General features: G+C 33.5%; 1 protein-coding gene across 3 annotated transcripts in view; it reads right to left on the bottom strand.

Annotated features, from left to right (window-relative positions):
- Window positions 1–24,338, bottom strand: part of LOC143895945 (A-type potassium channel modulatory protein KCNIP1) — a 166,531-nt gene that overhangs the window by 136,193 nt on the left and 6,000 nt on the right. For 2 of the 3 annotated variants that reach the window (XM_077403460.1, XM_077403459.1), the window contains exon 2: window positions 15,828–15,893. The gene's annotated coding sequence lies outside the window, so the exon portion shown is untranslated. Of the gene's footprint in view, window positions 1–15,827; window positions 15,894–22,633; window positions 22,822–24,338 lie in introns of those variants that run through there. The other variant, XM_077403458.1, reaches the window with a different exon arrangement.

Raw genomic sequence — 24,338 nt, forward strand, 5'->3', positions numbered from 1 at the left:
TTAATTATGCTACTTGTCAATGCTAATTAATTCGTCTAATTAACTAGGCGACGCAGATAGCGCGTCGTTAACGCCTCCGTTTGAACATGATAGACGTAACAACCTATCACGTTTAATATATGCGTCGCGACATATAGATCTTACTTTCAAAATACATTACATAATTGTATTCCGCAAATGTCATATTTATAATTATCATTAATTTTTTCTAAAAACAGCAATTGCTTTGCGGCAAATAAGAAAATAATTACTAAATTTCACCAATCATGCTATTTATTGGGAATAATTAGAATCTTATAATAAATTTTGAACACTTTTAAAATCTACTGAACATTTTTTCAAGAGATAGAAAATAAACAAATTCAGAAAAACCAAACATTTCTTTGGTGTCTCTTGTTAAGATAAATTGCACACTTTTTTTCTATACAATGCCACCTGACACAATAGACGTAACATTCAAGAATACATTTATCTCCTTCAAAGCCCAAATTTTTCCTTGGCACACCAAGTAATTGAAACTAGAAGATTTATATACGAATGAATACCTGTACGGACTCGAGTAAGTCACTTGAAAAAAAAACCTTATTTTAAAAGAACGAAATATTGAAAAAATTTTTAGTGTTGTCGATAGAAACAATATTGATCCATCTGTGTTTTAAGTTTTTATTGGGTATAATGAGTAATTGTATCGAAAAGTTCACGGTTGATCGTGAACGCAGCCCGATACCAGAAGAGCGGCGAGTTGTGACAGCTTCTTGGAAAAGATTAGGCGTCGTTAGCGGCCTTCGCCGGACATCGACCCTACCGGTAGTCGGTACTTTCTTTCTCAGACCCCGTTGTGCGTGCGTTTCAAGATGTTGCGGTCCCAGACATCGAATGTTTCCGTATCGAACCAGAAAGGCGTCTGGTTCTCGGCGAAAACCCTGCCAGATTACATAGATTCCACCACGCAAACCTGTCAGGCTAGTCCGCCATGTTAATCATAAACGGTGGCTTACCTCAGCCGCCATTTTGGTGCCATTCGTTCTTTGTGATAGTTATTAGAATCGCATGAGTGGGCTTGAAAAGTATGGCGGTTAGTCATTATGTCGGAAAAGCGCAAATAAAAACTTTAGCAAAAGTTATTGAAACGAAAATAATAAACGCATACATTTAGCTTTAATTTACATTTCTTGAGAAATTTATTATGCATAAAATTAACCCTAAATATAAGAATTTAATATTATTATTTTAAATTTATATTGTTTATAAAATTTCTATACCAAAACGTTTATATATATATTTCAGGATAAATATATAATATAGATATATAATTATAATATTAAATATATTACGTTTATCTCTGTATTTCTCTCTTCCACATGTTATATGTTAATTACTTTAAACAAAAGAAGCATATTCTGTGCATCCAAAAGCGTTGAAATTTTCAAGTCAGCAATTATGACACGAGTAACACGAGGCCTTAGACATGATTTCAATGGAGAGAATAGCATCGCTTTGTTGACACTAATCAGTGCTTACTATGCTGATTGCAACATTGCGAAGCCTGTATTGTTATTGCAAAATCAGGTTTATATATGGTATGTCTGTCAAAATGAGATAAAGGAATTAATATTTAATACCTTCGAGTAAACATTTGCAATTTAAAAAATATAGACATACCAAACTGTAATAACGACATTCTAATTAACTCTCCGTAATTCTATCTCTCGTCTCGTATAATAGTCCTTTTTGGGACTTTAAAGTTCTTGATTTCTCATCCATTCTTTTATTATATCTTTCTTATCTTTTTGTGTCTCGCTTCGGTGTCAAATTATTTAATATCTTATTTAATATTCCATTTTTTTATTTCCTTTGTTACCCGGGCCTCTATACAGTCCATCATCATATTATAATATAAACTATTTTCTGCATATAGTTTCTGTTGCACGTTATGTATGTTTTAGATAATCTTTTAACCCTAGCTCGCCACATTCCGGTCCAGTGGATCGCTGAATGTTTTTCGGTTTTCTAGTTTTCACATAATTTTCTAGTTTTCTTTATAAGTTCAATTTAAGCACAAATCATTTTCTATACCTAATATTATCATAAACATCTCTCTTAGACTCTGTTACAATTTACAATTCCTACATTACAAGTTTAAAAAATATTAATTAGAATAAAAATGATAATGCGACAAAGTCGAGCGGTCTCACGGACCGGAGTGTGACGAATTGGACTCGAAAATATTTCGGAATTTATTTCTTTTTCTAAAGTGAGCATTGTACGCATTTCTTTTAAAAATGATACGGTCTATCCCATTATTTTTCTTCTTCCAAAGCAGCATTGTACGTATTTCTTTTGAAAAAGAGCTGTGTGTATGTGTGTTCTATTGTCTGTCTCCAATACAAAATATTAAAATGTATATCTGATGTTTGAAAAATTATTACACTGTGCATACATTTTAATATTATATGTAAACTGTATACAGAGAGAAAGTTTATATATTTATATAAACCGCAATAATATATATTCTACTCAAACCGTTACAAACGCAATTTTATTGACTCAAAGCGTTTGGACATCAGCATACAAGCTGATAGGACGATTTCTGATCTGCCTTAGCAGTATTCTTTTAGTCCAGATGCTGGGGCGTGGCGTTGCTCTGGATGCCAGTTCTACCATTGGTTCGTATCTTTTAAACCATTCACGGACGCCAATATGCTTTACAATAGCACTTCAACAGTTTTATTATCGATCGTTCCATAACACTATGTCAGAGTAATTGAGGACTTATGGCATACAGGGATAGCAGTCAAATAGGTTACATCATATGTTCTCTATAGATGAAATACTTTACTTTTAAAATGTAAAATAAAAAATAAAAAATAAAAAATATATAAATAAAGAAGTGAGAAAAGAGGAAGAATATATATTGATACAATATACTAATTATATTATAGAAGCTCATTAGCAAGATGCAGAGCAAAAAATTATATCAGAAATTATATAGAACTGTATTCGCTTGTTTTATAACATGAATTTTTTACACGCGGTATAAATTATCATATAATGTAATAACACGACACGCTAAGGCAACGTGACAAGTAAAGATAATAAGATAAGATATTGTAACACGTAACGCAGTCATTACACGTTGCATATGCATTGCGTAGTGTATATGCAGATATAGAATAATATACTGCGTTACACTGGTTTTTCTAGGGCAAGTGTACCTCCTCATGGGGTATCTCTCTCGCTATCCCCAAGAATGGACTCGTGGAAAACGTGAACCGCTTCCGCGTAAACTACCGTCAATTCTAGCAAATCATGAAAATTCATAGGAATCGCTTCCCGGGATCGTGTTACGACCTCGAAGCTTTTCTACGAAGTGACGGAACTGAACGAACCAAAACCAACTGGACTGCCTTTCGACGGATAGCTCACAAGGTTCTGAGTGGCGCTAAATAAATTATGCACGCGCAGCGCGTGCATTTTCCGATAATGATCGGCAGATAAACTTGGATCTATGCCACACGTGCGATTACAGTCCAGCATTGTTGAAGCAAAAAGATATCCAATATCAATAATTTACACGACATAATGTGCGCAGTTTATATTCTTATACTTCGTCAATAAGTTTAAAAAGAATGTATGTACTATATTTTTTCAATGTTATAATAGAAAGAAAAATTTTTCGGAATATATGTGAAATTTATTTCTTTCTTTAAAAATAATATTTCTTATCTTTAATTACTTAAAAATTCAAAATTTTAAAGTTAAAAATTAATTTTAAAATTAATTTTAATAATAGCTTTAGGGCAGTGCGATTGCACTGAAATAAAGCGTTAAAATAGAAGATTAATTAAAATTTAATTACAATTAAAATAAAATTATGTTTGAACCTCAATGGCAATCAAATATAAATGTAAACTGATATAAATGTGTAACTGACATATGTATATACATATATGTTTACATATATATGTATATGTATTAATTTGACTAATATAAACCAAAACTATACCATTTCCGATTTGCATTATTCAGAAGATAAAAAATTTAAATCCTAGACTGTTTCGAATAAGAAATCTCGTGTATCTGATAAGTCTCGCATATCTATAAATTAACTATTTCGTGCCACTATCATTAATTATTACTAAAAAACAGCAGTGAATTGATTAAGTTAGATGATTTATAGTGTTGTATGCAAATAATCGCATGGTTTCGTGATGTAATATTGTCGGTAGGATATTATGTGAAAAAGTGCGTAGTTAATAGTTAATTCTTATGCCTATTGGCGATCAAAATGACGGGATTTCCCAGGACGAATAAAAGTTGTTGGGTAAATCCCCAATCTTTCTAAAATAGAAATGTGAATTAATCTATATAATACAAAATGTTTATATCATATAGCTTTCCATTTTATAAAAACGCGTCATGTAAAAATAAGATCGTGGTTAGATAATATTATATTATATCTTATCGACAGAAAATTCTAAACATTAATCAAATAGAATTATAAGTTTGTCGGAGCACGTATTACTATATTATCTAATCAACGTAATTTTTTCAATATTTCTCGTGCAATAAACTTGTAATAATCTTCTTAAAATTGTTACAAATAATAATAAGTTATAAGTTTTTTTAAATATATTGGTATATATAATATAAATAAGTCAAAATAAAAGACATATTTCGAAAACTCATTAAATTATATAAAATACATATGTATATATATTCTTAAATAATTTTCTTATTAATTCTTGTTTCTAATCAAATTAAATAATTATTACAAAGCAACTTAGATATTTTATAATACAAAATAATCATACATCATATTGAAGCGTAAGCCAAAGCATATACATATAGTGTTTTATATACATCCGGGAAAAGATTAAATTGACAAAAAATCTATCGTATTTCTATTTTGTCAAATTAAGTAAAAAAAGTTTTATTTTAGAACTTCACTTCTAAACGTGTGATTCAACACATACTTTAAGTGTACGATTTGTAAGTGTAGGTACGTTCGAAAATGGCAGACGTTTAATTTTAGATCAACGCAATAGGTATGTACGAAAGCAGCGATCAGAAACTAAATTCACGGACTTCTAAATTTAAGCCGCCTGTACGAACTATTCCTTTTACAATATTTCTTTGCAACGGATTAATATACTGTTGGTTCTTGTGACAGAAAACATTGGTAATAGCATTTAAATTTTATATATCTATAATATGTATAGGTCTGATTTCGTATCTATAATATGTAATTTTCTAATAAAAATTAAAAACAAATAGTATCATATAGTTAATTATTTTAAAAATATCCATTCTTTAAACATAACAGGAAAAGTTTACAAAATACAAAAAAAAATAATTTGTATTTAGTTGAAATTAGAATTAGGATAATCGCGCGCTGCTTTATACCATAAGATTCAATTATTTTATTGAATATATTATAGTACTATATATATTATGCTAAATTAATTAATTAATTCAATTAAGAAGTTTTAATTTTTAAATACATTTAAAAACCTATACTAAAATGTAATGTACGCAATGTAATACTATTTATCATATTTAATAACCAATTACAGAAATTAATATAACATGAAGTAAGTTTTGTTTATTAGATGTTTTTAGAATGGTTAGTAAATACCTTCCGATTAGTTATTACGTAAATCTTAATGTAATCATCATTTCCTATGCGACTGTAGCTCCGCTTGCATACCAACTGTGCTCATTGCAACATATAAAAATAAATATTTGCTATTTTCAGAATCCTCGTCATATAGATAACATTATCAGCATTACGGTACGGAATAAAAAATTTAAAAAAACATTTTTTTATATATAATTTTATAAGCATTGTCAGATTAAAAAACTGAAACCTCGAAGTCTCTGTCTCTCTAAATCTTTCATTAAACATGTAACGTGTTCGAATTGCGTAAAACTTCAGCTACGTATAATTAAAAGATTAAAATGTAAAATATTATCAAATATATTTTGTCAATACATCTCTTTACATTCAGACAAATATATATATATTTGTCTGATTTGTATATATGACATATATATATATATGACGAGTAAATACCAAATCTGAATGTTTACGTCATTTCATTATCACTATCAGAAATTTGGCGCGTTCACCGTCACTGATTGCTCCGAAGTTTCGTGCGCGCATGTTGCGTGGGCTCGTGCATACGCCTGCATGCTATACTTTCCATGTATATGAAGATTGTTCATATACATGAAAGAAAAAGAGAGACGAAGAGAGAAAGAAGGAAAGAGAAGGAAACATGCGAAGGCCCCACCACGAGACTATGTCCGAACCCACATATCTACATACTAGCGCGGAGGAGGCACCTACACGCTCGTACCAATACCGACGAACACGCTAGACTGATATATTCAACCGCGTTGTTCTCCACGGCCTCTCGCCACGGCAGTCTATTCCTCGCCACGATCGTTCCGTTCGCTACTCGCGGACTTCCTGATTAACGTTCAACTTGCGTTTTCGCGGGAAGAAAAATTCTGCGTATCGTTTGACCGTCGCACATTCGAATCGCGCTTCCCGGTCAACAGATCACCTGGAATAATCTGAAGGTGTCGGTCAAGGTAAAGGAGGCATCTCTCGTGGGCCCCGCCGTGCCGCTACGGTGTCATTCGCGCTGGTGACACCGTTATTCCGTCCTTGAAGAGATACCAGCCGCGTGAAGAATACCTCGAGCTGCGCCGTAAAGTCGCAGTACGTTCACGTTCGTCAGGTTGCTTCCTGTCCCGCGTGTATCGCTGGTGGAAGATTCCAAACTGCGTACGAGAAACTTCGCTTTAGTCGGATGAAGATAGCCCGTTGACTTCAAGGAGAACTGCAAAGACCATAAGCCTTCGAGAGAGAGGAAAAGAGAGAGAGAGAAAGAGAGCGAGAGAGAGAGAGAGACAGAGAAAGAGGAAGAAAACAGAAAAAGTAAGACTTTTGGAATTCTAACTGAATATGCAACATACGTGCTTCTATGCATTAATTAGCACCGATTTAATTCGGCGTGCAGTTGAATTGTTTATAGCCCAATGTGATTAATTTGTTCATTAAACAGCCTGTTCGCTTCACGAGATTATTATTGTAAAATAGAATGTTAAAATAAAAATATGCTAATGCCAAAATCACAATTCAATAGTATTAAAAAAATTTAATTCAAACTTGTAATTTTCCTGTTACTATATAATTTAAGATACATTTTGATATGTTTACACATTTATTTCAATATTTATATCTAAAATGCGCCGTAAATTAATTAAAATGTTATATATATTTTATCATGTTAATTAAGTAATTAGTGCGTGCAGATATGATTACGTTTGATCTTATTGCTCTTGCATAAAGCTGTTACGCAAGAGAAAGTCATTGGAGGGAAATATATGGAGGAAACTAATCTGCATATACGATTAGTTTCTAATGTTGTCAGCATTATTGATTTCCTATAAACCATTTCCTAGAAATGGAGTTAAAGTCTATAATTAAATTTTTTATAATTAATTTGGATAACTGTTATAATCATTTTGTCGAATATTTTCAAGCGTTTAATATAATGTATACAGTTAAGAAAAAACTTAAAAGTTGCTCTTTAAATTTGTATTACAGAATCTAATTTTTAAAATGTTTGATAAAACAGGAAAACTCTGTTCTTAATCATAATATGAATTGTTTTATAGTATACAGAAATAAAATAATTGAAACACATAATTTCTTAAATTAATAATATAGTTCTTGAATTTTAAGTACAAAGGGACATATTTAAAACAATATTTTTCTTGAAAATTTGATAAATGTAGAAATAATTATTTATTGCAAAAAACAAATTAATCTTCGATTAATCTTCGATTAAGTTCACATAACCCTAGTTTATAGATAATGTTACGTATCTAAAATTGCCACTTATTAACCTTAGGGCAATGTTAAACGAGTCCAGTTATGGCAATGTCTCACGTAAATAAGAACGACCTAAATTCCGTTTAATAAACCCATTGAATGTTAAGGAATATTTGCAATTGTATAAATCAAAACTAGAAGAATAAAGCAACATAAATTTAATACAGAACAGATTTTTAGTCAATATAAAATAAATTTGTTTTATCATTTGTAATATTCATCGTCAATACGATTTAATTTGCGCTATTATACTCTTGCAAATTTAGAATATACTTTATTTAAGATACCTAAAATATCGGATAATAGAGTGTAGAAACAAATTTTTCTTAGCAATTTTGCAATTTTCTGCAAGAATTATTAAGTTTTATTTAACGTAAAACAAATAAGAAAGAAATTTATCTCATTCACAGTACATACATAATAATTATAAATAAAATTTCAATTAATCCAAACGTTTCTACTTATTTGTACATCATGAGCAAATATTGCTTATCAGGCAGATGCTGGTTTAAAAAAAATTAATTAGTGCCACATATAAGTATGCCCACACTTTTATGTGCAACGTTTTAAAAATAAGAGTTTGTTTTATAAAACAAATCAATGATTACATTTATGTATACCATATTTTGTATACGCAGTATGTTGATATACAAGAAGACAAGCAATTCAAGGAAATAAAACATCTAACTGCAAAGAATTGTTTAGAAAAAAGATATTGAATTAATTGTCAAACAATCCAATACTTTTAATTATCAAGAAGATACACAATTTTAATTACAAGTATAATTTATAATTGGTAATAGGCATTAAAATTATTATGTAGAATAAAATAAAAAGTTTTTATTCTGATTCTGAACCATTTACGCAAGTAAAGTGATACATATCACAAGTCGGGATTTATGACGATATGATAATCATTTATCTAAAGTCTTTTATCTAAAACTAATTTTGCGTTTATGTCATCTATTTTTAATGCATAACGAGAAAAGATCTTGCAACCAGAATATTTTCTCTAACAGAGCGTGTATGATTAATAATGTTGCGTAGGCAAATAAAAACAATCGGATTAGTTGGACGTGTCAATTAATTACGATATATTTAGAGATAAAAAGAACAGCTTTTTATAAAGGATAATAACAAATATAACAACAAGTATAACGACAAGTAGTACGACAAATATATATGAAAATATCCGTAAGATGTTATTTCTATAAATAATTCCAAGCTCCTTGCCTTTTGATATTTAAACGTAAAAAAAATGTATTATCTGAAGCGGAATGTATTCCTCTTATATGGTATCTCTAATTTTTTATTTCTAAAAAAAACTGCTGCCAATATTTAAAGAAATTATATGAGAAATAAATCTTCTTGTTAATATATCTTTTTAATGTGTCTAGGTTTTTGAACCATACTTCTATTTTTCTAATTTTTAAAAAGCGGATGCTATATTTTATTTAATTATGTGTCACCTCCCTGAAATAAATATTATAGACTATAACAAGAATAAGAACTTTATTTTATTCTACATAATGATTTTAATATCACCTATCGCAAATTGCATTCACAAAATACCTAAGTAATCGTGATCATAAATAGTATCGTGACCGATAATTGGGACAGATTCTTCCGGAGGTCTACGGCAAGAGTATAATCGATAAGTCGTACCCGCCCTGAAGCAATGTCATACAGTTAGCCCGTCGTGTTGGCGCCGTAAGGACGCGTTTATTCGCGTTCATATCTTCTTTACTCCCGAGTAGTGAGTAGTGCAATATTTCTTATCTTTGCGCATTTGTTTGCATCAATATAACATTTAAAACCATTATTTAGTGCATCGGTTATTTTAGGAGAAGGTAAAGGTCAATATACTTGCTATCTATTAGTAATAAATAATAAAATATGATTTCAACGAAATCTCCGAGATCAATACAACGCATGTGGTTTGCTATTTGCGTCGTACTTTTACTTTAGCTTATCAGTTACTATAGGACTCTTATTGCGGACTGTCATGTCGATATAAGAATAAAATCCGATAATGATTCTATTACTTAACAACTATCAATCTATACCCTATACCTTCTAACGTGCACATACGCGACGGCGCAATTTTATGCCGCGTCGTATTTTTTCCACGGTCGATAGAGAAGAATCTGTCAATCGGTAAAGAAGTTTACTATGACGTAATTTACATACAAATACAGAAAACACGTACATACACACACGAGCGTTTTCTATTTATGCTAATACGCGTGATCTTCTGGCATAAAATCTGACTCACTATTTCTGCGTGGGCGTGCAAACGGGTTAATCGTCCGTTCTACAGATGTCTCCATTGATATTGTAAAAAAATATGGTAATATACAAGATAATTCGTAAATATCATAAATCCATAAATTAACATTTTATAAATAGCCTAAATTATTATTCATTGCTGTTTGTATTTTATGGAAGAACACATAGAAGATTCACAAGTCGCTGTGCGTGTCTTCATCAGAACTTACAATAATAATAAAAAAATACATTTTCTATTTTGCGTTGCAAAAAACACGGATTCCATGAGATATTAAAATGGCGAAATATTGTAAAGTATTCAAAATACGTAACGAGTTGAAGCAAGCGTTCTGTGTGTGTGTGTGTGTGTGTGTACGATGATCCATCCGCTCTGGATTGCAAAGATCCTTGTTCTATCTATCAATCCATATTTGTAGGTTCCAGTTTTTCCAAAAGTATTTCGGATTACTTATCGAAACTTTATTATTTTTAAAAGACACTCAGACGGTCGTCGCTAAATTTCAATTCTGCATGAATCACATAATCGTTTATTTATATATTATTAATTATGTGACAAGTAGATTTAAGCGTATTAACAATATAATTTATTGATTAATTAATTAAATTGTCTATATTTCTCCATGGATAAGGATAAAATATATGACACATCAAAAAAATCAGAAAACAAACAAGTAAATTGCTAGATTTCATTAATATGTATATATTTGATTAATTTGATACAACGTAGTCTTAAGAGAAGTAAAGTATTTTTAATTTTTTCTGATACATTTTTTATTTACGTATTCTTTTTTTTATTATGACGTAATACGCATATATCAAGCATCGATAAATGCGCAAGATAATAATTCTGTTTCATCAGTTAATAAATTATATTGATAACACGCTTGAATTTACCTGTCGAATAATTAATAATGTATGAATGAACGATTATGTGATTTATGCAGAATTTGTGGTATTAGCGCGCCGCGTAAATATCTGAATATTCGTAGCGTGCAAGTAAAATTATTCCGCATATAATGCATCACGCTCGTGTAAAGTGTAAAACAAATCATTATCGTCTCCATTGAAGGGTTTTTTTTCGTGATGAAGCGTTTGCGTAAACCGTTGCAAAATACAAATAACATGATCATCCGACGACCTTGCGTCGAGAAAATGATCCGTGTAATGGCGTACTCGTCGCGCTACCATTACTTAATGAAATTGGTTGTGATATCATCGCCAAGTTTTGTACATATTTAGAAAATCTTCCGTATTTTTATGGTTTCCAACCAACATTTTTTTAATGCCTCGAGCAACCTAGATATTTTTCTTGCCGCTAATTTGTTACGAAGCTGAATGCGCCTCGTTCAGATCAGCGGTAACATCAGATTTTACCGCGGCGTGCGTCGCAACGAGGGAGCAAGGTATAAGTTTGTACATACTCATAGCTTCCTGCACAATTTATACATATTACGCATATACTTGTCGATGCGCGATTAGTTTCACGTTTTCACGGATTCCACCGGCGATTTTCTCATGAGTCACGGCTCGTGAGCGTGACTCATGCAGTCGCGTTCAAGTTCCAGCCGCCTCTCAGTTTGTACCTGCTTCATCCTAATTTAATGTGCGGCCTGATATTACGAGCCCGCAACTGTGTCATGCTAATCGCCACCTACAAGAATGACGGGATCGTCTTTTTTCTCGATCATCGCATTCCCGGCGCTTGTTTATAGACGCGTATCTTTTTAGCGCTATTAAAAACGCGGGAATTATTCATCAGCGTTGCAAATGATGTATAACTCATTAACACTGAATACGATACTTCTATCTACTTTTTTTTATTACTCGAACTATTATGTGTCTTTGTAAATTGAACGATTTTCATAATCGATAATGAGATAAATTCTAAGGAGATTTCCGATGGAAAATTTGCATAGCGAACGTCTATAATGCAACGCGATTAACTGATTTAGTTCTAATGAACGTTGATCGTATAATCAAGCTTGTAAGACAGTTTATTACCGTGTAATTATATTTTATAAAAAAAATCAATTACACTACAGTTATTTACAATATCTTTTTCTACAATTTCTTGTTCTTGTAGAAATATTCCATACACGTGTGCGGTGCACTAATAGAAGTCAATATATAAAAATATAAAAATATATAAAGTTTCTCTCGTAAAAGGATATAATAAATAATAATTTTTCGTCGTTTTCTGCATTTCTCAAGCACAAAATATTTTGTATCTTAAAAACATTTCTTGCCAATGTGTATCTCACACACATATATCACTCATATCAATAAATTAATTATTAACATTAATTAGCGAGAAATTCAATTGCCGTGTCTTTTTAAGGGCTTTCTTAATCCGATCCTTTTTGCCTGACCGTTCAACTTAGAACATTCTCCTCGACATTCTCCATCATATTCGCGGAGAAAGTCTATAAATGCGAATATATAAGGGAAGTATGAAATATACCGTAGCGCTCTCGCGCTAATATAATCAACCGGCGCTCATGGTCACGAGGCCAAGGTCGTCGGTCTTCACTGACAGAAGGAAAGAGCGATTCGCGGGCGCGCGCACACACACTCGTACACGCTCGCGTGTGCGAGAAAGTGCGCACACGTGCAAAGTGTGCGCTTCTCGCCGCCATTCGTGTACGCGTGCGACGCACACGCGCGGCGTCCGCACGCTTAAACTTTCCGCGTGCACGTTCGCTGAGCGCGCGGCATATGATACCGGCCATGCGTTGCGCGCGAATATGCACGTTCATTTCGCGCCGCCACGCCGACAAGTGCCATCCGATGAGATAATGCGATTATATCTGTACAATACGTCCAGTTTCGTTTAGCACTAGGTCGGGAGACTGTTGGTGTCGGCAGATAAATAATCATGGAAATAATGCGAATCATGCGAGTTTTCGGCTTACAATTAGCGGAAGAGAGCCGTGGAAAAAGAAGAGAATTATATATTTTGAAGTATTTTTTAAATAGAAATGTCGTTATATATTCTTTAAAGAGATGAATATATGTATATTGGATTTTTTTAATTATTTGTACTGTTTCCTTAAATTAAAAAGAATTCGGTAATGCTGGTACCTAATAAGTATCGATTAGTATATTTTACATTTCTGCTCTTCGAAAATATGACGGTATTAATAAATGAATCATACTTAACTTCATTATTGAAATATGCATCACGAAGATTCTAAAAATATAATTGGATTCATTAAAACGCGTTTCCTTAAAAATTCTTTAGATAATAAAGAGCACTTGCTTCTATTTATAAAATTAGTGTCGCATTAATTGTATCATGTTACGTATGCCGTTATCATATTACACAATTCGACCTTAGTGGTTCAATATAGTCAATATAATCATGCATCTATATATTTGCTATAATCTCTCGACCCCCTGTAATTTCGTAGACTTTTCGTTATGTCACAGCGCAGATATAATTAACGCGGATATCTTTCTCATGTTTACTAATAATATCCTGTTTAATCTTGACGTAGGTGTAAAAAACGAAAAAGACATTTCCAAATTTGAAGAAAACGATGCACGTAAGTTTATCAATGTTGTGACGTGCGATAGCTATTACAACGTTAAGATGTCACAAATGACGTACGTAGTTAATGCAAAGACGACCGGGAAATTGACAAAGATTAGCTAAGAAGACGCCAGCTAAAGAAATGAAGTGCCAATAATTTCCCGGACAATTGAAGAAGACGAAATAAAAGAAAAAACATGGTAGTTTTCCGATCTTCAATCAGAAGATTCAAGTTTTATCGTATTCATTCATATTAAAGCTATTTAATCTCGACAGGCTTAGTAACATCGATTAAGATAAATTATTCCGCGTTACATAGATAACTCTAATTACGTAAACGGATAAATAATGTTATTGTATTCCATTGCGGAGACGCTATATATTTAAGGATCTTGAAGGAATTTTTGACGTGTGACACAACACAATGTGAAATCTTCCAAAGTTCTCCGAACGTTTGGAAGTGACACAACTATGGATCATTATCTTCAAGACGTCATAAGAATCTTCGTACTTTGATCGCGTGTCAACTTCCGTTTCATGTCTCTCCAAAAAGCGTTTATTAATTTAATCTAATCCTATTCTCGCGTATACAATCTCGGTCAAGAATAAAGAACAACTTTAATAAATTATGGTAAACAAGATCAATTAATATTTTACAAATTGAAGATCATATATATATATATATATATATATATATATATAAACTTTTAAACATTATATCAATAAATACCAATTCTTATTAAAATTTTATCAAAATATGTTATATATTTTGATTTCTAAATATTTACATAAATACTCAATTTACTACAATTAAATTTTTAGGTAATTGTAGTAAATTATCTATTTACTACAATTTAAAAAAGTAGTATTTAAATATATAAAATTGAATATACTTTTGTATAGCCTTTAAAATATCCAAAACGTTACAGCCGGTTAAATAGAATACGGATTTCGGAAGTTAATGATTCGTACCGGTCTTATTTCACTGTACTTTCACTCATTTCGTGACTATCTCCGTTCGCTTTCTCGTCGAGTGAACCAAGTGCAACGACGCAATCAGCACGAAGGCGGATCTTGCAATGACGTCAGAACAATTTTCTTATCGCTCTCGGTACGATATCTCCTATACGGAAAAAGGATTCCTGACGCTGAAAATTTAGCATTTGAATCTTATTGGAGAAACGTGGGAAGCAAGGCGGTAATTTATGATTGATACATGTTATAATTCCAGTAGGAAACTTTCGACTTCGCGAACAGGAAACACCGAGATATCAGAATCTGACGTTCGTTTATTGGAATCAAAGAGCGGTTCTCGTAAACCGATCTCCATCCTCGATATTGGGTTTTACGCGCGATGCACGATCCCTGAATTATAAAACCTACTTCTAAAATGATCCAATGACTTCATCTCATTGAAGACCAACGATTTTATTTCTCAGAAGTTCTAGGAACATGTTTTGTGCTGGCAAGAGAAACAGAAAACATAAAATACTACTATTAAATACAACTTGGTTAAAAATTAATTTAACAACTATATTTTGTGAATGAAACTTTTATTTTATTCTATTGTCAAAGGTTTTCGGAAAGTAAAATAGAGAGAACATTTTCATTTTTAAATATATTTAAAGCAAGCATGTGTGAATCCCCTACGAGATTAGTCATAGATCGAACTAACGTTCATCTATCTAGCGCCTTTGTACTATATATTAGCCTTCGAAGATGCTTAAAGGGTGGGCGTGCTGAATCAAGGCAATGAATTCTGAATTCCAAGCCCTGGCCCTGCACTGCTTTCCCGATCGCGCTCGTCGGGAGATCGAGGAATCGATCAGGCGAGCTAACGGTTGGGATTACCGGCGCGCTTCGTTGTGCAATCTTCTTGACGTCACTCGGTCGTTACACTTGCTTACGACTGATTCATACAACTCACGGGCTTGAGCGCCGCTTAGTATTCTTTTCGCTCGTCACGCGAGTATGTACCGCGCAAGATCGTACTTTTATGTCTTTCTTGCAGCGACAGGAAAGCATTTTTATTGACTGGCGATTTAGTTCGCAACTGAAATAAATCAAATCTATGATACTTATATCTACAATACTTACATCTGCGATACTTGAACGGTCACATTAAGTACGAAGGCGACAGTTGGGCTGATTGACTCCTTAGAGCTGAAACATAAATATAATTACGTTATGTTCACGTAGTAACAAAATCAAACGCTCAATTACTAATATATTTAATTTACTTTTGATACACTTTATAATACTTCTTATATTTACTATAATGCATACGTTTATATTTTTTATAATTGAATAAGACTCGATTTTTTCATCATTGCAAGAAAAACAAAGGAAATGTAAATCTCTATCAACAGGATTTGAATTCTCAGTTGAATCTTCATATAATCCTTACTAAATTTATCTCCTGGACGTTAGATAAATTTAGACCGAAAAAACGGTGATTAGACCAAAATGTACAGTTAGCACGCGACTGTTTACAATTTGATAATTCTAAATGTTGCGGCATTTCATTCTGGTAATCGTACTCATCCACATTCATTCACATGCATTGATAAAATCCCATGTTCGTGATCAAGCGAAACATAAAATTGAAACGATAAGCTTGCAGAGAAACTAATCTAGGAAACGTTAGTTCTTTCTCGGCGCAAATCGCGCGGATCATTACGAAAAACAGGTCAGTACTGCGAGATAACGTGCTCTACGTCACGGACGCCGTTAACACATAACGATTTATCCAACTTTTGCGCCGTCGCGCGCGTGTGCGCGTGAGTTACAAGTTACAAGGCCGCGGATCGTTTAGACAGTAGAGATCGATGAGTGTGAGTGTTGCACCTGTACTTCGCGCGAAGCTATCATACGCGGGTCACACGCAGGTCGTAGGCAGAAACGCTATTGAAAGTAAGCGCATGCAGTAAAAGAGAAAGTTGTTCCGTCGTCTTTGCTCAACATGTCAAATCATAATCGCCAAATGTTTATTCTGACACTAACTAATACTTGAATTCATAAATTATTATATCTCATCATATTTAAACGCTTTGTTTGTAAGATATATCTTAAGGCGCCTCTACATAAGTCGCAATTCGCGAAACGCAAGATATACACACACAGTCTACATGTCAATACCTCCTCTGTGTGTATCGTGTGTGCGGTGATACGCGCGCGCGAACTACGTTTCGCTAATAGCAACTTATGTAGAGGCGCCTTTACATGTATCTGCTTCAATATGAAAACTGAAGATATGATTCAGTTTCAATAAATGAAACACGATTTGGTAGCCCAATTAAGCTACCGAGATTCAGTTCTGACCGAAAATAACGTTTTCTCTAAATTGATTGTGATTTAGTTTAATATAACTGATTTATATTGTATAAGGAGATTAAAAGATACTAAAAGAGATGATAAAGCCGAGAATGTGTGTTAAGCTGATTAAAATATATATTTTCCCTAAAAATATAGAAATAGGCACATCCATACATATCGCGGAGACAAGTGCTCGAGAAATTATTTTGCTACCGCTCGTCGTAACTTTCTTATTTTAATCGTTTTTCGCTCATCTTTGCGTCCATCTTAAAACTCTCGGTTAATGATCAACTCTATTCTGTCTCGCACGGTCGGTTAAGTCACACCGCTCATCTCGGAATCGATATAAATAATAATACAGCCGAATACAAAAAACAATGTAGCTGTCGCATATCAAGTAGCTCGACTACTACTATTTCGGTTCCTACAATATCACAATAATAAAGTGCAATTTCATATGTAAAGCAGCGTCAAGTATATATCTTTAAGTGGCCACTGTCTTTAAAATTAGCATATTTATTTGAGAAAGTAAAATGACATCGGCAATAGATATGTATAAAAATATAAATACAATTCACGTAACCATTAAATATATACACATTTAAAAAAACCAGATCTTCAGAGAGAAGAAACAATTGGACTTCTTGAATTTCTAAAACGCAGATACTTATAGCCATTTATTTGTCCGAGCTATGCGAGAGAACAGGTCCAAACATGCACAAACAAGAAACTCAAGAAAGGACTTAAAGTCGGCATCTCATCAAAGTGGGTCGATCATTTAAAGAGTGTCCTTCAGAATGATGACTCCATATCAATTCGTACCGGATGACGGTTATTAATTGACTTACGTTATAGTTAAGTCTAAGTATTCACATATTTTTTATATTGTATATTATTTTTACGAATATAACATAATTATTATTAGGGATATAAATATAATTGTCATTATTGATGTTTAAATTGTCGTATAAAATAAAAATTCGTAATGCTACATTGAACATACCGTTACTGAAAAAAATATATATTTATCAGATAAAAATTTGTGACCGAGTCTTTTGATCAAGGTCTTCTATATGCTGCAAGGTTTGCGTGCTATGTCACGGTAGATGCTTCTATTTATTCCCGCAAAGTTATATTTTCTGCTCGATCTTTCGTACAGTGATAACATAATGACGCTGGTGATAAGCCACAATCACTTGATTGCATTTAATATTTTCGATTTAAGAGGCGGATGATCTGGTTACTAGGAAACTTCTCTCGTTCATTTCTCGGAGTTGCGAAATGACTCAGCAATATAGAGCTTACCTGCGACCCTCTCGCTATATTATTGCCCCTAAATCGCAGGATACAATCATAAAGTTTATAATTAATTAAATTTGTAAACATGACGATACATTATCGTGATGCCAATATATAATTAAAATCATTAATGATAATTATTATTAATTTTAATATTATTTATAATTGATGATATAAGATTAAATTTTTCTCGATTCTCATGACTTATACTAAATTCTCAATTTATTTATCCTAATTTATGTTTATATATATATATATATATATATATATATATCATAATTAATTCAGTCAACTACAATATTGATATTATAGAGCAAAATTATTTAAAGTTCACAGTTTTTACAGAAATAAACCTTATTTGCATAGTACTTCTTTCTGAATATCAGATATAACTTTAGAAGTATTGCAAAAATAAGAATTTTTGTAAAATTAGTTGATGCGATTTTTGACAAATCTATATTTAAAGGATATGTATATACATCGAATTGCATGTAAAGTGGCTCTATATGTCGTCAGAGATCGATCGTAATTCTTTCTTTCCCAAAATATCCTCGCAGTCCTTAAGCGAAGCGTGAGCCTGCGCACGTTTGCAACGAGCTTTACGGTCGCATGAAAATAACGATACGGGTATGCTAATTTGCCACGCGAGCCGGTATGCTTAAGGTCGGTATCGTCACGCGTCACTGACCGTTTAGTTGTGTACGAAACAGTGTGTACCTGTCAACCCGGAGATTAGAAAGGCGTCGATCCACGTTGACACATCGAGTGTGAAAATCGCATGTCAACCCTTTACATCTTTTCTGAAACAGATTTGAAAAAAAGAAAAGGATCTCGCCTTGTGTATCGCCTTATGAAATAATGCGAATAGTCCTTGCCGCATCTGTTTCGCCTTCGACACAGTAATTATTGATCCAGAAGTTACAAGCGGCTACACATACTCGGCCGCTGTAAAATTCCTCTAATGGCCTCGATCAAAAGTCGGAGGCAAATTCCGCGAAAATGATCTCTGGTACTCGGATTAAGACGCAACAAACAACGTATTTGCCGGTGCCGAGAGGTGAATCAGGTGAATGATAATTGTGCTTCGGTCGTCTGGACGTCTTATGCAAAGGACCGATCGCCTGTCGTATATGCATATATTACGTAGTGTGATTCCCCCTTTATGAATAATAAGCATAAAAAGAGACCTTGCGATGCATTACGACGATATGCATAAATGGTTTCGCGAGATCGCGCGATTGCGAATTGAACGTGCTTCTTCAGACATTAGACATATTTAAGAAACACACACACACACACACACACATTTAAGAAATATATAAATATATTAATTTTTTACAATACGTAATACGTATAATAGGTACGTAGTCCTTCTTGTATTTCTATATCAATCTTGAAAATAATTGCATACATCCCGAAGATTATAAATTAAAATTCTAATTATTCGTTATTTTTATATTTATTAGGTGCTATAAATAATGTGGATAATATGCATCTTTTGAGTTTACACAACATTTTGCAATAGTAAAATCCCATATCCGGGGGAATGACGGAATGTACAGTTGCACGAATGAGGAAAGGATTTGCATAAGAGCCGACGCGACGATCGTGAGACGAGCGGCGTTTCGTAACGGGACTTGATCTTGCGTAAGATCCCCAAAAGATGGGCTAAATCGTAACTTAACGATCACGGAAGGTGGTCCAACACGCCGGTGGCTTTTACCGCCAACGCCGAAAGAATTCACCCGCAATGATTCAGAGCACGAGCGGCGTCTCAGGGCGTACGAATACCACACAAAACCCAATGATGTTCAGCACCTTGCTGTGCGCTGTATTGTACGCGATTACTTAAGCAGGCCGCATAACTCCCTGGATCGTTGGGAACTCTCCAAATCAGTGACGCAGGCGCAGGTGTGCAAATTCGCAGAAACATTACACGCAACAATTTCGTGTTGAATGTACCGTGGAAGATACTATGACACGTAATCGCGTTTACCCAAACTCCATTGAACAGAAAATCTGCGACGCTGTGAGGGAGTACTAATTCACAAAAATAGCATACCACGTCAGCATAAGCACGAATGAGTTCGTGTACTTCATCAGGGTATAAACTCGGGGAAACCCGCAACTTCGTTGCGTAATGCGCGAATCTATTTCTAATCGGAACATCAGAATTATGCATCGAGTAACGTAAAGCATTACAAAGCACAAATAATTCTACTGAAGATCTATTTTCTTTTTAATCGTAAAAAATAAATAAATATATATATTTTATACATTGCGATCAAATTAAGTAATAATTTAATTTCGACAGTTTTTGAAAACAAATAGCAATTTTTTGCAAATTATATTTTCACCATAAAAAATGCTTGTATATCATTTATATTATTTAACATTAATTATTAATGAAACTGGCGATACTACGAAAAATTTTGGAGATAATATGATATTCAATCGTATCGAGTGATAATCTTTATATGTGATATATTCTTAAAATTTGTCGTGCAGTTATTCGGAAAGACGCGTCCTCAAAGCCACGACCGCGCGCGGAATGGGGTCAGAATGTGTATCTTCCGCAAGCAGGTTCGTCGATTCCGCAAGACCTTCGGTTTACGCGTCCTTTGCGAAGACATTGCTCCGAGATGAATGGAGCATTCCTGGAATCGAGTCGCGATGATTCAACGAACAGTCTCGACGATCCTATGCGCGCTCAATCCTCTTACAAATATGCCCTCGAAGATCGCGTGTATGACGAAGCAAATGGGCGCCTCACAAAAATTGCGCCCACCCAATATACATTCCGGAAATACCGTAGCTTCTTAACTGAATATGCAACACTTACTTTAGAAAAATAGTTCGAACTTGGAAGATCCTGCTTTTATATAGAAGCTTAAAGAACGAGACATATATATATATATTTTTTTTTTCCAGAATACTTAAGAATCAATTAACAAATTATTTTTTTTATTTGATTCTTAAGCCTTTCGAAAATGTTGTTCACGTTTATTTCGATTCTGCAAATTCATGAATTACGTCATAAAAATTGATAATAAATAGGCTGGAAAATAATTATCTTCACCTGAGAATGCATATTTATTCAAATAGCGAAAGAATACTTGTGTGTGGCAAAGAGGTCACATGAGCGCATACGTGAATGAACGGCTTGAATGCATCGCATGACTATCGATGGTATGCAATCTCCTCAGTTCTGTTTGCGTTTTGTATCGAAATGGATAGCTGACGGATGGTCACGTAAAGTGATCTTCGATGATAACAAACTGTAAAGTCAGAGTATCCATAACGTAATTAAAGATTAATAAATACTGGACGCTAAGATTGTATAATGCAAGTTCTTTCATTAATGAGACAGTAATGTCAAGTACATGTAAAAGTGATAAATTTTATTTATAAATTTCTGCTCAAATATTTATCTGCATATATAGAGATTATATCAAATTACATGAAAATTTAAAAGAGTATAGAGCGAACAAAGTTATGATTTAGAACTTTAATACAATACAGTTTGTACGAATGTCTACGCGTCGCGTCGCATTGCCAAGTTAATCGATACTCTGAATGAAAGCATGAATGAACGTAAGAAGCCGGAGGCACATGCTGTTGACGGCCATATAAGCACCTAGGACCTGTCGGAAATCTTATCAAAAGAAATGAATACTCTAAAGAGATAGAGCAGAGCAATTTATCGGAAGTAAAGGATGAAGCGGCCGACGTGTGAGGTATATCTCAAGTCAACGCGCATACCGCATGACGGCAGCTGAGACAAGAATTGCACAGGTGCACGCTAAGAGGGTAAGATGATATCGTGCGATCTTCCGACCCCAAGTGAAGTTCCACCGCGTCCCGACCCCGAAGGGCATCAGTACCATGATGAATCATTCGGAGGAAATAATCTTACATACCAGCGCGTTACGAGCGACAAGTGTATACTCGGATGGGCACTGGGCACCGGCTGCTCCGACCACGTGCCATCGTGTGACCGCAACTTGTGCATACATAGGGTGCTCTGTACATGCGGTCTATTAATTCTTTCAATTTCTAAAATATATATATAAAAACGAACCTGATTTAAAGATATTATCAACGAATATATATATTTATCGTATATTATATTGAATTTTTGATGTTTTATTGCAAAAAGAAGATGAGTATTAATTGATTTAAGTATTTAAGACACATTATAAGTTACAATATCAAGTCGGATGTGATCCGAGAAGAAGATCAGTTCTTAGTATGCGGTGTCAGGCAAGTACAAATGATATACAACTTACGCCTGCTGCTTGCACTGGCAAGCACAACTGCTCTCTCCTGTGAAGAAATCTGTGGTGATTACGAAGAAGTCGCTGCAACAGGTGCAATCCATCTACGAAGCTGATAAAGTCCGTTGCAATGTCCATATCATCCCACCTGACCTTGCTCGCGTGAGAAAAATTAACGTGACAGAAAGCAATGTATTTTCAATATCTTCCGCTTGCAAAAAACCAAGATAATATTATCGACAAGTTCCGTTTGATATTTTTTATTTTTGCATCATTTATTTCTTATACTGCGTAATAATATACAAATAGGTAGTTTGCACACACACAATATTTAATTAATATAAATAAATTTATTGTTTTAAAAATTAATTTCTTTTTTACATATAAAAATATGATATGTGTGCTTATATATATATAATTTTCCAAAAAATAAAACTATAGTTTTATTTTTTTAGAACATATGTCTATAAATATAGAATAGAATAGAAAATTATATATATTAATATATACACAGATATACATAATGTATACTCTTTTCGAAACGTGACATGAAATTGCACAAATGCAAGCTGACCTTTGCTACGACATCAATAAATGTAAATACATTGCGCGACACAACAATCGAATGCGATGTATCTCGAAGACTCGTCTACTAAGCGAGCATGATTCAAAGCATGTTATTAAGAAACAATACCCGCATACTTGAAGGATAACTGCTTTTTTTCTTCCGCCAAGCAACTATTACAGCAGCGGTAAATCTGACTTACGGACTAACGAAGTTGAGCGCAGGATAAATACACGTGGGGGATATTCCAAGAGAATATCCTGCTCGGCGTAACATAATCGTTGCATAAAGCTTTAAAATATCTCGGACTTCGCATCCTGTCTCGCGCGTTTATCCCCGCTGGAGATCAAAATTTCACGCAACGAGAAAGCACAATAAATAGACATATTGAAAGTGTCGCGCATACATTACAAAAAAAAACTTATTTTAAAATTTTCCAAAAATGTTAATTCTTATCTTCTTCTGTTGCAGGTCGAACTTTCTTGATCAAGGGATCCACCTTTCCTCACAGGATAAGGTGAGTTAATAAAAAATGTTGAGAATTTGTTTTTACAATTGTCTATCGAGACATAATACATAAATTTTGATTCGTTGTCAATCAAAAAGAAAAAATAGCACTTTATAATAGAAAATTTTAGAAAAATATTTCTTCATCTTTATTTATTATGACTTGAACTTCACTTATTTATATGTTCTCATGAATGCTTATCGAAAGTGCATAGGTGCATGTTTCAACTTATCCCCCATGAGATGTATTACGTCGCGATAATCGTGAAACCGATGCCAACTGAGTTTATGATAGCTCAAGACATTGTCGCTTATCTTTGATATTAAATTCCCGCCGGCACATTGATACATCCTGTTTCGACAATGAACCAACTTAGTGTTACATCCGTTACCAAATTAATTAACCGATTGACATTCTTGTGACGAGAAATGTTACGCATGTTATGATAGAGGCAACAAGATATTTCTTGAAGTCTAAGAAACTTATGACGTAGCATTCGTGACGTGAAATGACGTGGGTGGTCGGCGTTACCGTCATTTTGGTACCGATATCCGGCACCCACGGAAAGCGAAAGCGTCACGCTTGACAAATCGATAAAGAATTACTTGAATTTTATTGCGTATTAAATTAACAAACTATATTTT

The sequence above is a fragment of the Temnothorax americanus genome, unplaced genomic scaffold (assembly GCF_048541705.1).
Source record: "Temnothorax americanus isolate GAGA-0224 unplaced genomic scaffold, ASM4854170v1 Scaffold17, whole genome shotgun sequence".
NCBI lineage: Eukaryota > Metazoa > Arthropoda > Insecta > Hymenoptera > Formicidae > Temnothorax > Temnothorax americanus.